Genomic DNA, 17,879 nt, shown 5'->3' on the forward strand with positions numbered 1-17,879 from the left:
TACCAAGAAGATGACAGATGTGTCTATGAAAATAATCAGTAAATAGTCAATAATAAGAATCGAAAGGAATTTTATTTGAGCCAAATAGGGCTTGCCCGGAAGCCTGCTCCAGAAAAGCAGGGTTTTCAGCAATTTTATATCTTGTCAGAACAAAGAACACTGAACAAATCAGGGATACATTTCTTCAATGTCTCTAAAAGACAGACCAGCACATACCCAGACAGCACATATGGTATGGCCTTGGCAGCTAGGAAGGGAGTCTTATCATCACAGGAGTACCAGCATTAGCATCTCAGAAAGGACATTTAATCTTTATTTTTAACATGGACATTCTTTAATTCTGATCAGTGTGGCCTTTCCTTTAATAATTAAAGCAGATGTACAATGTATGTTTGACAGACTATTTTAGTTAAAACTCAAGCTAACTCATGTATAAGCCAGAAAGACTTCCCTGTGTCTTGGTATGTAATATTTTCTTTTATCAGATAGTTACATATAGGTGATGATCATAGGTCCTAGACAGTCACTTATAAGTGTCTATCCTAGAGACAGCAACTGTATGACATCTGTATAGCCACTTCTTCTTACACCCATAGTAGCATCAATAGTTGAAGGTGGTTCTCTTTACCACTGAGCCTTTTTACCAGAGCCCTCTGAGGAGCTAGATCAAGTGAATATGGTACCAGAAAATATGGCAAACCACCCTTTATCTTTTCAATATCTGCAGCTCATCCATTATTTTGGTAACATCTTCTGCTTTGATTTCTTTATAGTGAGATCCAACTTGATTTTAAAGGGTTGTAAAAGCTTTCTTCTCCCTTTAATAATCACATAGAAAGCCCTTTCATTTTCTAAAGGCCACATAAAACAATAGTACTTTCTTTTGCTTAAAAAGTATGAGCTGTCAGCCAGCGACGGTCATAATTGTAAAGTACAGCACTCATGTCTTCTGTCTTCCATTTTCCTCTGTTGCATTCCTATACTCACAGCAGCCTGTAAACTTACACTCCGGCCAAATGTGTTATTGATAGTTGATATGAGAAGGTTCATTTCTTTGAGAGGTTATTAGATAAAGAGCTACAAGAAAGCACTACCAAGGTAGCACTAAGAAGGTAAAAATACAAATCTGTCCTTCCAAAAGTCTGGGGCCTCTTTTCCCATCAAGATTTCATCTGAATTTGGAAACAGCATGTTGGGAGCTCTCAGAAGCCTCTTAGCCCTCTCCCTGGAATATTTTCAGAGAAAACAATTGAAATTCAGGGTAAAATAGCCTGAATGTCTTTCTCAGAGTGAAATTGTACTTTCACCTGCTTATCACTAACTAATAAGTGATTGCAACAGGATTCAGGTCCTGTCTGGCAGGCTCCAAAGTCCAGTTTTGCCCCACTATAAGACACAGCCTGCTGTTAAAACAGACGCAACACTGCCCAACCTGATACATCTCAAAATATCTTCAAGAATGGAAAGACAGAAGGAAAAGAAACATAAAGCTAACATTTATTAAATGTGTACTAAAGGCAGACTCTGCAGGAACTGCTTTACATAAAGCACTTTGTAAATAGCAAAGCCTTTTTCAAATTTTATTCGTGATATTAAAAGGTAGGTGAGATTTATTTTTACCATCCACGAGCATTTTCTTTATCAGCACACCAGTACTCTCTTTAGTACCTCTTTAGACTTCATTTCTCCAGTTGTTCAACGTCCCTCTTCTGTTCCCTTACTTTCAAGGCAAGAACTCTGGTATCTGCACTGGTCTGCCTTTCTCTAGTTGTAGATCTTTCCTTTCTTCCTCTTCTTCATTAAAAATAACTTTCCTGTGTCTCATCAGCTAATTGCTTAGCTAAAGCATTTCATAGCAGAATTTCTCTTTGTGCAAATGAATGATGGAGATAGATGACATAAACACCTGAAATTAGCACAACATTGTAAATCAGCTATACTTCAGTAAAAGAAAAAAAAAGACATTGTTTAACACAAAACCCTATAGCAAAGGAAGTTACTATTGATGCACTTCCACTCCCTGCAGTAGGCCACTGGAGGAAATAACTTGTGAATGTTTGCGAGATTTTGCAGTAAAGAAGACATGGGTTCGATTCTCAGTTCTGTCACTAATGAGCTCTATGTTATTGGACTAGTCATTTTTCCTCTGATAGTCTCATTTTCTTTGTCTATAAAAGGAGTGACAAAAAAGAATTTTTACTTTCTATTTTAACACTAACATTGTGTGATTTTATTAGTAATGGATTGTCTTTAACAAAATGTTAGAAGTAGAAAGGGCATTACAAATGATATACTATGATGTCTTTTTGCAATTCCCATTAAAAGCTGGTAAAAAAAGATACTGTGGTATGGTAATTTAGGAGCTACAGTCTGGATATCTGCATGAGAATCCTGGATCTATCACTTAATAGTGTTACTTAGCTGTAGATTGATCTCTCAGTTTCCACACCTTAAAAAATGGGGATAACAGTACTTTTTAATTAAATTGTTGTATGATATAATGCATAGGAAACACCTAACAAATGCTAGCTACTACTGTTATAAAGCTCTATAGAAATTCCACTATCTTGATATGTTATAAGAATTCTTGAGAAAAGTAGAAACAACCGTCAGAGAGAGGTAGTGTGAAAAATGATGTATACTAATGTGTGTTGGGTGGAGTTAAAAAAGTGAAAGTGTAGTCACTGAGTCGTGTCTGAATCTTTGCAACTCCATGGATGGTATTCTCTGTCCATGGAATTCTCCAGGCCAGAATACTGGAGTGGGTAGCCATTCCCTTCTCCAGGGGATCTTCCTGATCAAGGGATCAAAGCTGGGTCTCCTGCGTTGCAGGCAGAGTCTTTACCATCTGAGCCACCAGAGACAGATATTAAATGGTAATAATCCATAAGCTAAAAGTGACAGGGTAACGATGAGTCGAGTCATTCTCATCCGTATCTTGTGTGTATTTAATGGACTGCTGCTCTTCCCTGTCTTTCACCCATTATCCTGTGCCAGTCTCTGTGTTGATTTGGGATTCCCAGGTGGCACTAGTGATAAAGAACCTGCCTGTCAATGCAGGAGACATTAAGAAACACAAGTTTGATCCCTGGGTTGGGAAGATCCCCTGGAGAAGGAAATGGCAGTCCACTCCAGTATTCTTGCCTGGGAAATCCCATGGACAAAGGGGCTTGGCAGGCTATATAGTCCATAGAGTCACAAAGAGTCAGACACAGCAGAAGCAACTTAGCACTAGCACTTCATGGAAAAATTGGTAGTTCTTTCAAGCCCCCATACCACAGTCAGAGATGTCTCTGAGACCCAGTGGCCACTTGTAAAGCATTATTTTTATACCTCCATATAAAAACTTCCTCTCATGCCATCTGATTGTACATAATCACCTACCTTTCTTGATTATTACTCTCTACCAAGCCCCTGATCATTTTCCTTATATTCGTGTCCTTACCATCTATCCTATCTATCTTATCTTCCCTGCCTTCAATATCTTCTTACACAAGTCAACTAACTCCCTAGTATCATGGATTCTTGGGTTACTTAATTTCAGTTGTTTTCCCCTTTCTTCCATACCAAGAATACCCTCTCATGGTTACATCCTGGACACAGTCATAATTCATAACATTCATTCATACTTCCAACATTTTAAACTCTAGTGCTACTTTCTAATTACCACCTTTAACATTTTCACATGTCTTTCCTTTTTTTCCCACTAAAATTAGTGTACAATCTCATAGAGATCTCAAGTATTTGACATTCTATTTTCTCTAACTTGCCAATTCATAACTTTAACCACTTTCTTGCCAATACACTCACCCTTCTGTCCTTCTTGACCATCCTACCCCCTTGCTTGGATGCATTCAAACTCAATTTTATTTAACTGTCTGTTTTTTTTTCCTACTACACCTAAGGGTGCTAATCATAGCTTTCCTTTGTTATTTTCCTTAGTAGCATATCTCCAAGCACATGTGCCTCTATAATCTCTAGTTCTACAGTCTCAACTTGGCCTTCAGTGCTAGCCAAAGCTTCAATGGATTGATTTTTTAAAAGAAAAAAGGAATGCTTCTATGTGTCCCTCACTGGCTCTCTCTCTGCTTTCACTAGGTAGTTATTTCAGACATTCATTACTGTCCTTCAGTCTTCTGTTTCCATCAAATGACCTCATCTACTTGGCAGAGAAAACAGAGTCCAAAACATGGGATTCCCTAAAGTTCCTCCTCCATCCCTCATGACAGTATCTATATCTGTATTCACCCTTACCATCATCTGTAGAAATTTAGTAGAATGAGAAACCTTCTTTTTCAAAACTAAATCCTACATCTGTGTTCCGAAACTCCCCTCCCCTCCGGTGACATTAGGACCTTCCTCCTTAAATTGTCCTTTCTCTTCCCTGGATCTTTGACATTTCACCATCTACTGGCTTTTTCATTGCAGTCAATAAAAAGATGGTGGTTCTTTGGTCATTGTTTTCACAATCAATATTTTTAAAAGAAATTGTCTCTTATAATTCTCTGCACTTTTTTTACTTCCCATTCCTTCTTGAACCTACTATAGAATACAGCCCCCTTCCCCTCCAGTAAAATAGTTCTTATCAAAGCTAACTCCAGCAGATACTTTTTAGTCTTTATCTTATTTGAACTCTTCATCAACTGATACTTCCTGCCTTTGATTGTGCGACACCATTTTCTTGTGATTCTCATGCAATGTGCCTAACGTGTTTCAATCTCCCTTGCTGGTTTTCTTTCTCTAACTACCCCTAATATATTAGCCTTTCCTGCGTTGGGCTTTATTTTTAGCCCATTCTCATTTCATTTTATATAAGCTTGTTACATGAGCCCAGTCAGGTTCTTAGCCTTAATTAATGGCCATCTATAGGCTGATGATTCAAACATCTCAGTGTCTTGATCTTGTTCCTAAACTAAAGACCCATACAGTCAGTTGCTTCTAAGACACTCTTCAGAGATTATCAAACTGAATATACAATATAAAAGTCTTCCCCTTTTTTTCTTTCCTCTTCTTCCATGAAATGTTTCTCTCTCTCTCTCTCTCTCTCTCTCTCATATCTCCTATCTTAACAATCAGCCACATAGTCCAAGTCAGAAATTTTGAAGTCATTTTTGGTCACTTCTTATTATTCTCCTTCATCCACTTAGCTACCAGGTCCTACCTCCTAATTATCACTTGGTTTTGTTCTCCCCTCTTTACTCCTATTGTCAATGATTTAATTTTAGTACTGTTGCGTCAATAAAACTGTGGATTACTGCTAAATTCTTTTAACTGGCCTCTCCTACTTAAATTGACCTCCACAGTGCTGTCAAAGTACTATATCTCAAAAACAAATTTGATTCTGTTACTTCCTTGCTTTAAACTCTTTAGGAACTCCCACCAATCAAAGAATAAAATCCAGATCCCTTGACACATCATCCAAGACTCTTCATGATTTGACTCATGACATTTCTTTCTTTAGCTTCTTCTCTGTTTACTCCCTTTGGTGGTGGTGGTGGTTTAGTCACTAAGTTGTATCTGACTTTTGTGACCTCATGCGCCGAAGCCTGCCAGGCTCCTCTGTCCTGGGATTTCCCAGGCAAGAACACTGGAGTGGGTTGCCTTTTCCTCCTCCAGGGGATTTTGTCGACCTTTGATCGAACTTGCGTCTCTTGCATCTCCTGCATTGGCAGGCAGATTCTTTACCACGGAGCTACCTGGGAAGCTGTTTACTCCCTATAGTTCAGCTAAATTCAATCACACGCTGACCTTTGAGTGGGTCATATTTTCCTGTGTCTTCCTGACATCATACATGCTCATCTCTTTTGAATTGTGAAATATTATATCTAAAATACCCTCAAACTCCTCCTCTCCTTTTCATCCTTAAACACAAATTTAGAAGTCACTTGTTTGTGAAGCCTCAGTGAATCCCCTGTATTCAGTTAATCACCCAACAAGGATTGCTCCCCTTTCATCCTGGGATATCCTCATAGCATTCTTTTTTTTTTTTTTTTCATAGCACTCTTTACATGTATCAGAAGCCCGATTTCTCCATCAGATTACAAACTCTCTGAGGTCAAATAACATGTTCTCTTAGTCACCTTCATTTCTCCAATATCTAGTATCACTCCTGGAACTACATTTAGTAAGTGTGTATTGAATTAAATGAATGAATTTGCTTTTGGTTTTTGTCTCCAAAAAGACAGAATCCTCCCTTATTTGGTTTTCCTCTCCAAAAAAGACAGATTTTTCAGATTATAACATTTTTATTATTTCTCAGAGTTCCCATCTCCTCTTCTTCCTCCTCTGCCCTTGTGGCTTAAAAGGATGTGTATGTGAAATGATGGTGGTTTCCCTTTCCAGATTTGTAACACTGAATGAGATAGAAAGGAGCCTGGTTACAGTGGGTGGGAGCAGGGGCCCCTGGTAGGATTCAGCAGGGCAAGTGTTCCTGTTTGCCTAGGGAGTCTCAAACCAGTTGGAGGAAGGACAGGAGTATGGGTGTGGGAAGGGTGAGCCTTATCAGGATGCTGAAGGAGGCAACAGACACAAGTAGGAAATGTGGCCAAGAGGATGCTGGTACTAAATCACATATCAGTGAGGATACACGTTTTTCCAGGGATCTTAAAAATGTATCCCTGATGTCTGAGTTAGCACAGCAACCTACCATGTTTCTTGTAAATAAACTTATTCTTGAGAGAGATCAAGTTTGTAAAACCAGCTCAAAATAAATCACTGTGGATGGTGACTGCAGCCATGAAATTAAAAGACACTTGCTCCTTGGAAGAAAAGCAATGACAAACCTAGATAGTGTATTAAAATGCAGAGACATTGCTTTACCTTCAAAGGTCCATATAATCAAAGCTATGGTTTTTCCAGTAGTCATGTATGGATGTGATAGCTGGACAATTAAACAAATGACTGAGCGCCAAAGAATTGATGCCTTCAAACTGTGGTGCTGAAGAAGACTCTTGAGAGTTCCTTGGACAGCCAGGAGATCAAACTAGTCAATCCTAAAGGAAATCAATCCCTAATATTCATTGAAAGGACTGATGCTGAAGCTGAAGCTCCAATACTTTGGCCACCTCATGTGAAGAACTGACTCATTGGAAAAGACCCTGATGTTGGGAAAGATTGAAGGCAGGAGGAGAAGGGGACAACAGAGGAGGAGATGGTTGGATGGCATCACTGACTCAATGGACATGAGTTTGAGCAAGCTCTGGGAGATAGTGAAGGACAGGGAAGCCTTGCTTGCTGCAGTCCATGGGGTCTCAAAGAGTCGGACATGACTGAGCGGCTGAACAACAACAAGCAATTATTACAGCTCCCTGGAAGATAGTAGAGTATTGTCACTTAGACAGAAGGAGACATACAGGAGAATAAATCAACCAGGGCCCAGGGAATCTAAGTACTTTTGTAATATTATTTATTATTTTGGTTTGTTCTATCTGTTGGAATATTCTGACGACCTTTCCTATACTATTGGCCCACATTTAAGGCCCAAACTTCAGCTTGATATGGCAATAGGTAGTTCAATGCTAACTTTTATTAGTTACCATAGCAGCTGGAGAGATTTAAGCCATATTAAGGGCTTCTAAGGAAGTGATATCATTGTCTGGGTGGCCTATATGTGTTAAGTTTGTGATAATAAATTGAAAATACCTAAATTTGTGCTTCTTATACCAGTGATTGCAAAGAGGCCTAATATAATAGGTAAAAAGGTAATTTGCTGCTTCTTTTTCTGGGAAAACTAGATGAGAGAAATTAATTTTCTAGTTGTATGTAGGGAGATCAGAGACAAAATATGCATAAAACAAAGGTCAAATTGCATAGCATGGAAGGGGGAGGAATGGAAGAATAGAATATGCTACCCTACTGAATAGGTGTGACACCACAGGAGAACAAGTAGCCCCAAGGGGCTTGGAGGATAGAGTTTCTGATGGGAAAGTTTAAATCAGTGCAGACATGTGAGGGTCAAATAGTCTTAATGGAGGGGGAGAGCTGTTTATAATACTGATTGATGATGGGAGACAGGAGGGATATGGGGTCCATGAATGGAAATTTAATGAGGTTAAGAGAATGCTGGAAAGAAATGCAGGGGGCAGATAAGGAGAGAATGATGAGTAGTCAATATGGACATCAAACACCTCCAAGGGGATAGGGATTAGTTGCAGGACTGGTTGTTCAGGCTGGAGCACCAGTTAGTATGCCCAGCATTGTTAGAAGTTCAGCTCTTAGAGAACATGTTACACAGATATTATCCAGCAAGTCACAGAAAGGAGGCTTGGGTATGATGAGACTGCAAAATAGTGGAGCATGTAGCGTGGGGTTGTTGGACAAGGGAAAATCATAACTACTGCAGTTGTGGAGTTTACAATGGAAAATGAGGTGGAAACAATTACAGGGACAGTAATCACGGCTAGCTACCAAATGAAATACATAGTAGTAGGTAGAGTTTTAGGCCTTTGTGGAGAGATAGTAGAGGTGAGGATTCCATTTCCTTCTCCAATGCATGAAAGTGAGAAGTGAAAGTGAAGTTGCTCAGTCGTGTCTGACTCTTTGAGACCCCATGGACTGCAGCCTACCAGGCTCCTCTGCCCATGGGATTTTCCAGGCAAGAGTACTGGAGTGGTGTGCCATTGCCTTCTCCAAATTCAGGTGTTAGGTACCCAAGATCTGCTCATTTGCTTGCTCAGTCATGTCCGAGTCTTTGTGACCCTTTGGACTGTAGCCCTCCAGGCTCTTCCGTCGATGAGATTCTCAAGGCAAGAATACTGGAGTGGGTTGCCATGCCCCTCTCCAAGGTATCTTCCCGACCCAGGGATTGAATCTACATCTCCTGCGTCTCCTGTACTGCAGGTGGATTCATTACCACTGAGTCATCATTACTAATAGGTACTCAAGAGGAGAAACTAAATGAAGTGGCACCAATAGGAATATATCAGAAATCGTATAGAGTGCTAGTTTACACCAAGAGGCATGAAGATGGAAAAGAGTGGGTTAAGAACAAATCTGAATAATCTATGGGGAGTTCCTTGATGCAGCAGGATAGATATTGGGGCCTGCCAGTAGGCTTTAGTTCCTTGCAAGCTGTCATTACATGGTATAAGAGAGGATATGAAATCTTAGAGATATAGGTAAGTAGGATGTGTAGGATCTTCAGTTAAGTAGTGGACAGTAACCATGGTGCCACTGGCATCATCTGTGTAGGGAACAGAGGCCTGCATAGATTGAAACTGATGGATAAGGTAGGAGGAGAGAGAGAGAGAGAAGAGAGGGCAGTTGGGGAAATTATAGGAGATTCAGGTGGATAAACAGGTGGGGTGGAAGAGTCAGGGATTGAGTCTGGGAACAGAGAAAGTGAGTCTGGTCAGAATTTTTTGGGTGGGTTTTGGCATTGGACTGTGGTGATAGGACATCTGGCAGTGTCAGCATCAAGGCTTGGACTGCTACATTGTGCTGAGATCATCATTTTCAATGTGTTCAACTACTGGGCAGAGGTCATCATCTTCAAAGTGATAGGCTGCTGAGCTGAGGCCATCATTTCTGAGATGATGGTTTATAGTCTATGCTCTCATCTGTTGCCTGCTTGTGAGTGATACCTCTAAGGACCCTAATGGGGCAGAGGGACCAGGAGCTCCTGATATGAATCCTGAGCTACCTTCAAAACATTAAAGCAAAGTTTTATAAAGTGAAGTGAAAGTTGCTCAGTTGTGTCCGACTCTTTGTGATTCCATGGACTATATGGCCCTTGGAATTCTCCAGGCCAGCATACTGGAGTGGGTAGCTTTTCCCTTCTCATGTATACATCCCTGGATGTATATTTGTCTTCAGCCCTCCAGGTGTTACAGAGTAATTTCTTATGGAGAAACTGGGAACTGATTGAATATTCCAAACAAGTAGTATAAAAAGGAGCTCAGTTTGACATTGAGCTGAAGTGGTGGAATCCCATATCCAAACCATGAGCTAAATAAAGAACAGCCAGAACCAGCAGAACTAGAATGTTCCACAACTTTGGACCTTTGGCATATAGTCCCTGGTGTGCTGCCTGTGCCTGTTTAATATGATGCGAGTCACAGGCATTGTCATCCCAGATCCTATAGTGACTCCTCATTCAGCATCACTGTAATGAAATAAATCCAGAGCTGATATCCTATTTAACAATACTGGCCCAAGAACCAGGTCGAGATCTTTTTTCTTCACCAGAAGATCCACACAGTTGTAAGTATTGTATCAGGTGTGGAGATTTCTATTCCCTTTAGGGAAAGTGAAACCTCTAGCTAACCAAACTTTAAAACCACCATATTGGGAAAGGACAGCAGACTTGTAGAAAGCATTCTTGTGGCATACAGAATAAACTTTTGGGTAGGGGCAGAAAATTTTTGGTGAGCCTCATTCTATTCTTTGCCCTTCATCCAGGACCCAATGCAGCATGATTTGTGCCAGGATAGAAAAGGGATAATAGAATGGGGACATGTCATTAATTTGAATGTACTGTTACATTGGATATTGTATACCTAGACCTATAAGTGAAATTAAAAGATGCTTACTCTTGGAAGGAAAGTTATGACCAACCTAGACACCATATTAAAAAGCAGAGACATTATTTTTCCAACAAAGGTCCATCTAGTCAAGGCTATGGTTTTTCCAGTGGTCATGTACGGATGTGAGTTGAACTATAAAGAAAGCTGAGCACCAAAGAATCGATGCTTTTGAACTGTGGTGTTGGAGAAGACTCTTGAGAGTCCCTTGGACTGCAAGGAGATCCAACCAGTCCATCCTAAAGGAGATCAGTCCTGGGTGTTCATTGGAAGGACTGATGCTGAAGCTGAAACTCCAATACTTTGGCCACCTGATGCGAAGAGCTGACTCACTGGAAAAGACCCTGATGCTAGGAAAGATTGAAGGCAGGAGGAGAAGGGGATGACAGAGGATGAGATGGTTGGATGGCATCACTGACTCAATGGACATGAGTTTGGGTAAACTCCTGGAGTTTCCTTCCAAGAGTAAGCATCTTGACCTGGTTCTTGGGCCAGTATTAAACGTCTTTATAAGAGAAAATGCATGAAGAAGTATTGATCCTGTTATTTAACAAAATCTCAGTATATGCTTGTGTGGTAAATCGCTCAGTCACGTCCGACTCTTTGTGACCCCATGGACTGTAGTCCTCCAGGCTCCTCTGTTGATGCAATTCTCCAGGAAAGAATACTGAAGTGGCTTGCCATGTCCTCCTCCAGGGGATCTTCCCAACCCAGGGATCGAACTCAGGTTGGTCATAACTTTCCTTCCAAGGAGTAAGCGTCTTTTAATTTCATGGCTGCAATCACCATCTGCAGTGATTTTGGAGCCCCCCAAAATAAAGTCAGCTGCTGTTTCCACTGTTTCCCCATCTATTTGCCATGAAGTGATGGGACCAGATGCCATGATCTTAGTTTTCTGAATGTTGAGCTTTAAGCCAACTTTTTCACTCTCCTCTTGACATAACATAACAGGAGTTGAGGGGGCATGAAGGGGTTTTGGTAGAGGAAATCAGGCAGACCACCCAAACACTAAATCACTTGACAAAATATATACTTCAGATCCTCTCTCAGCTAACAAGAAGAGAGAGAGAGAGAGTGTGTGTATCCCAGGAAATGTAATTTAACTCCTATAACTTAGGCATTGCCCATCTTCAAAATGGGAGCAATAGAACCTTCCTTCCTTGACCACTGGGAGGAGAAAATGAGAAAACCTAAGGTTTGTCACACTGGGCACATTCAGAAACTGTCTTCACTCTGCTTTCTCCCTCATGTAACAAAGTCACTTTAATACCTACATTCAGGTTATTTATTGCTGTGTAACAAACTGTCACAGGGACGGGGGAGCCTGGTGGGCTGCCGTCTCTGGCGTCGCACAGAGTTGGACACGACTGAAGTGACTTAGCAGCAGCAGCAGCAACAAACTGTCATAGAATTTAATGGCATTAAATATTTCTTTTGCTCACTAACTCTGTGGGTCTGGAATCTGGACTGGACAGAGCAGGGACAGCTTTTCTTTTTCCACAATATCTAAGGGCTCAGCTGTAAAAATTCAGAGGTTCAGGGTGACTTGATGGCTGGGGCTGGTGTCATCTGAGCTCATCTAGTTGAGACTAGCTGTGGGCTGGGACCTGAGCAGAAATTGCTGATCAGAACATCTGCATGTGGTGTCTGCACTGACCTGAGCTTCTTCACAGCATGGCGACTAGGTTCCAAGTGCAAGTAACCCAAGATTTGTGCCCAGAAACTGTCACTGTCACTTCCGCCACATTCTAATGATTAAAAGTAGGTTATAAGTATGCCCAGGTTCAGGGAGAAGACCACAAACCCCACCTCAAAGAGTTTGTGGACATGATTTAAAATCACCATATTTCTTTTTGTTTCTTTCTGTCCTACTGACTTTTCACAATAAATACCAACAAGCAGTAGTATTTTAAAATTATTTTTGTTGTGGCAGTTGATGTTTAAATAAGTGCCCACTGGTGTTTGCAAGGATTGAAGAAAGTTTACATGGTCCATATACTTTCAGAAACCCAGGGCACTGTGCGTGACTGCTCTGTGCCAGGCACTGTGCTTGCTCCTTGACAAAAATCATCCCAGTTATTGCCTACAGCATAACAGTGATGTGAAGTATTAGCATTTCCATCCATTAGATGAGGTCTTGGGTAACATAGTCACTGTATGAAAAACTTGATATCGTAATCCAGGTCTTTATGATATTATATTCAATGCTATTGCCTTTAGCTTGGCTCTATCTTTGAAAAGAACTCCTAAGGTATGATAAGTAAAAATTTGAGAATTAACTCCATAAGTCATCTGTGCTATATACATAAATGTCTAATATAGTGGTATATTAATAGAGAAAGGACTATGAAAAGGCATTGTGTTCTATAAATTATATGGGTTCTGGAAATGGAAAATACAGTTTGGTTTTGTGTTGGAAAAACAGTTGAAAAAAAGGTTGAGTGGATTAGCTATGTTTTTGTGATCCTGGTGCTCCTGTGTGGGTCACACACTGGTTGTCCTGGGATCTATGTCTTGATTAATGGCAGTTTTATTGCATGGGTGTGTGGTATCATGGGAATGGAAGCCTACTTGGAAGAGCAATTTTGGTTTTCATGTTAAATTCTGGTGTTTGGTGAAGAAGGACAGAAATGCATTTCATTGTACTTCATTGTTACTTGAGTGTAGTGAAAGGGCTTCCAATTGAAAGAAGGAAGATATTATATATAATCCAGGAGGGAAGCTGGTGGCTCTCAAGGCAATGGACACACATCACTTGATGGGAAATTGGGTGGACTCTCACTGGATATGATGCTAACTGGATTTCATTTTTTTGTAGCAAAATGATAACCAGTATGTTAATTCACGGTGCTTTAAACCACTTTCACATTTTTCTCATAAAGCTGGAACCCCTACCAGAGCTACTGAACCCAAGACCTCTGCTTTTGGTAGTAATTGTTCCCTATCAGCTTCTTGGTGCCACCATGCTTCAATGTCATGAACTAGAGGCATTTAATTAAAATAATTTGACTAATTTTCATGTTCTTCTGCACAAACCTGGATATATGAGAAGCATGACAGGTGAAATTCATACTGATAGGTGAAGTAAGAAGAGAGCTGATGGGATTTATGCAAGGTTGTTAAAGAGTTATGGGGTGAGTTGCTGGTACCAGGAGCTAGAGAGGTCTCCTAAATTCACTCCAGTGGCCACTCCAGCAGCCAGTGTACTGGTTTTATTCTCTACTGGTTTTGTTCTTTGCTAAATGGTATCTCATCTCTCAAGAAAGTTGTGTGTGTGTGTGTGTGTGTGTGTGTGTGTGTGTGAGTGGGTGTGTGTGAAAAGACAGAGAGAGAAAATCTAATGCAGTGGTTAAAGTCTCAGACTTTGAAGTCAGACAATTATGCATTCAAGTCCCAGTTCACATTATTTTCAGCATTCAGTGGTTATAGGATAAATTACTTAATAGAGTTGGTAAAGAAAAGAATGATTTTTATCATTTTTTCTTTCATGTCTTTTCCTAACCCCTGGTTTTATTGTATAGTATGATTTAGGAGAAAATTTCCCATTGATCTCCAAAAGCAAAAGATGGCACAGAGGGACAGAGCATCATAGTGGGGCTGGTAAATAGAGAAATGGATTCAGGAGACAAATACTGTTGGGCCCATGCATAGCCAACATCATTTTTATTAATAAACATTAACTATATTAATTGATTAATCTAATTCATTAATTATATTAATTCTCCCTTGAAGTAAGCATTTTGCCCTCACTATAGTAGGCTTCTAACAGGAACTGGCTAAGGCCAACTGGCTTGTTTATCCTGTCTACTTGACTGTTTAATAGCACTTCCGTGGCAGGTGCTGTTTGTGTTTGTGTGCGTGCATGCTCAGTTGCTTCAGTCGTGTCTGACTCTGTGAGACCACATGGACTGCAGGCTACCAGGCTTCTCTGTCCTTGGAATTCTCCAGGCAATAACATTGAAGTGGGTTGCTATGCCCTCCTCTAGGGGATTTTTCCCACCCAGGGATCGAACCTGCATCCTTATGTCTCCTGCATTGGGAGGCGGGTTCTTTACAACTAGTGCCACTTGGTCTTTGTTGTTGTTGTTCGATTGCTCAGTCGTGTCCAACTCTCTGTGACCCCATGGACTGCAGTGCGCCAGGCTTCCCTGTCCTTCACCACCTCCCAGAGCTTGCTCAAACTCATGTCCATCGAGTCAGTGATGCCATCCAACCATCTCATCCTCCATCATCCCCTTCTCCTCCTGCCTTCAATCTTTCCCAGCATCAGGTCTTTTATAATAAGTTGGCTCTTCATATCAGTTGGCCAAAGTATTGGAGCTTCAGATTCAGCATTGGTCCCTCCAAGGAATATTCAGGATTGATTTCCTTTAGGACTGACTGATTTGATCTCTTTGCAGTCCAAGGGACTCTCTAGAGTCTTCTCCAACACCACAGTTCAAAAGCATCAATTCTTTGATGTTCAGTCTTCTTTATGGTCCAACTCTCATATCCATACATGACTACTGGAAAAACCATAGCTTTGACTATATGGACCTTTGTTGGCAAAGTGATGTCTCTGTTTCTTAATATGCTGTCTAGGTTTGTCATAGCTCTCTTTAGTGGATGTTAATGTGCACTACAAAGATATTCACTTTGTGCCTACTCCCATTAGTTCATCCGTCATCCATATGCCTCCTCTCCAGATTTTTTTGTACTGGATATTCTATCTTTCTCCTTCCAGGACCCTGACCAACTTGACAAGTCATCTTCCACTGCCTCTGAGTTCAAATATATTCTTACCCTGGGCCAATTCTCTTTAAACCAAGATGAAAGACCAAGATACTCTCCCCATGGTGCTGCATATTGGGAAGCTTTACCCTTAAAATGTATACATTTCAAGGCTACTTCAGAGCAAAGCATAGTGCAGAAGCATTCTATTTTCAGCTCCTACCCACATACTGGGCCAACCCATCCATGAATCAGTTTGTTTCTCCATCAAGCCGGTCATAAGGAATCTTCCATAGCCACAACTATGAGTTGAGACTTGAGGCTCTGATGAAACAGTTTTGATAACTTGGGAGGGAGCCTTGGCACCCACATCAGTAGTTTAACTATGCTTTTGTGACCTGCCCATGCCTAATACTGAAAGGTTGTTGTTGAATCACGCAAAGACGCCGGGATTCTTGGCCCCCAGAGGAGAAGAATTTAATCTGGGGCCAGAGACGAGGCTTGATCACTCAGAGCTTTTGTGTAATAAAGTTTTATTAAAGTATAAAGGAGATAGAGAAAGCTTCTGACATAGGCATCAGAAGGGGGCAGAAAGAGTGCCCCGCTGCTGTCTTCAGCTGGATGTTATATAGTCACCAGCAGTCTGTTAATGAAAGAAAGGAATGTCTTAAAACTCAGAATGGCACCAGGCCTCTCACACATAAGATGTATTTTGGGATAATCTTGGCACCAAATGGTTCATCTTGGGCCATAAAATGTTTAACTTGAATCTTGAAGAAGGGCATATCACCAAATAGTTCTGTTTACGTAGATTAGAGGAACAATATCTGAGTATAACATACTGGTTTGTCAAGTAGGTTCTGAGCCAAGAGGCGGAACCAACTTGAAGACAGAGTTTGTGGTAAATGTATAGTACATTAGCATAATTTAAGATAAACATTTCCATAAGAAAAAGGCATTGGTTAACTCAAGGTTTGAGGATAGTTAACTTCAGGTGAAACCAGGTGTCATTATGGCAACACAGTATTTTAAGAGAAACCTCGTTTTAAATTTGTATAAAGAAGGGAAAAATATTGCTGGTTTGTTTCCTCCTGCCACTTAAGAGAGATAAAAATGTCTGACACTTGCAGGCTATTTCCTCCATTTGGAGACCCCTGGCCTTCCTGCCTATTACCCTCTCATTCCCCCTCCCCACTCTTTTTTTTAGGAGAATTATGTGGTCTAGGGAAAAGGGGCGTAGTTCTCATTCCATAACTGCTTTTGAGCTGACAAGGGGCGTTGTCCCTAAATTGGTGAGGCAACATATTCTCCTAATCTTCATATTGAGGATATCTGATCCAGGGACCCCAAATAGTAGTTGGAGGCAGCTGTAGCAGTAGCAGGAGTTTGAGTAACCATTTGTAACTTAAAAGCTTTTATGTGGCTAGAAACAAATGTAGTTATATAGTTACAGATGCAAGGCAACATAGTCATTAAAACAAGTTAAAAATCAAAATTAAAAGTCAGGTTATGCCCATAGTTAAAGTGTATGTTGCACCAGTCTATTTTATGGTTGGTAGATGTCATCAGATGAAGAAGAGGCTTATAGAAGAGGCATCGCATGTGATTGTTGTAGAAGGTATTTACAGACTTGGGGAAAGTCTTTTATTTGAAGTGGAAATGTCCTACGGGAAGCCTTTCACTGATGAAGAGGGGGGTGTTCCACAGACCCAGCGGTTAGACCAATTGTGGAATGTAGCTTAGGAGTGAGCCCAGGACAGGAAGGCATTGTCTTGAGGATCAAACAGCAGACTCAGGATTTTTGGAGTCAGCAGAAGTAGGCTCGCATAGATTATTAGGCCCATCTGAAAAGTACAAAGTCAGAGCATAGTAAGTAAAGACATAAAATGAAGTCACTTAGTTTTGGTCAGGGTGCCACCTCTTAACTCGAGTGTGATGTACCCACGAATCAATTTTTGGCACTTTGACAGCTGTGGGAGAAGAAAGAATAACCTGGTAAGGGCCTTCCCAGAGGGGCTTGAGGGATGAGCCCCAAGATCTCAATGTTTTTATGAGGACCTCAGTTCCTGGCTCAAATAGAGGCTTGTTTGACCCAGAGGCTGGGTCAGGAGTCGTCTCCCGGAGTTTTGTTAATGCCTGTTGAAAAGCTGAGAGCTGAGTTACATAACTAGTTAATTTCAAGGCTTCGGGGTCTATAACAATGTCTGTGCATAAGAAAAGGCCTTTTATAAATACATTTAAAGGGAGGACAGTCCCTCCTTTTTTGGGGCAGTTCAAGCCCTCATTAAAGCTATGGGTAAGACTTTAATCTAATTGTCTTTTGTCTCTTGAGTTAATTTGTGTAAATGTCTTTTGATAATATCATTAGCTTTTTTAACCTTTTTTGAGGATTTGGGTCTCTAAGAACAGTGTAAGTGATATTTTATTTTTAGAGCTTTAGATACCCTCCGAGTTACAGCAGCTTTAAAGGTGGAGCCATTATTCTACTGTATATTCACTTGGTGTCAAAGGACCAGGTGCTATGTATCTATCAAGGCTCGATAAAATGCCTGGGGTCTTTTTTGAATGGTATCTAATTCTTCATTGCAGGTGGCATGGCTTTGCTTCGGGACATTGAGATTATGTTGTAAATCTCCTGCCAAGGCTCGC

The sequence above is a fragment of the Bos javanicus genome, chromosome X, assembly GCF_032452875.1.
Source record: "Bos javanicus breed banteng chromosome X, ARS-OSU_banteng_1.0, whole genome shotgun sequence".
NCBI classification, from domain to species: domain Eukaryota; kingdom Metazoa; phylum Chordata; class Mammalia; order Artiodactyla; family Bovidae; genus Bos; species Bos javanicus.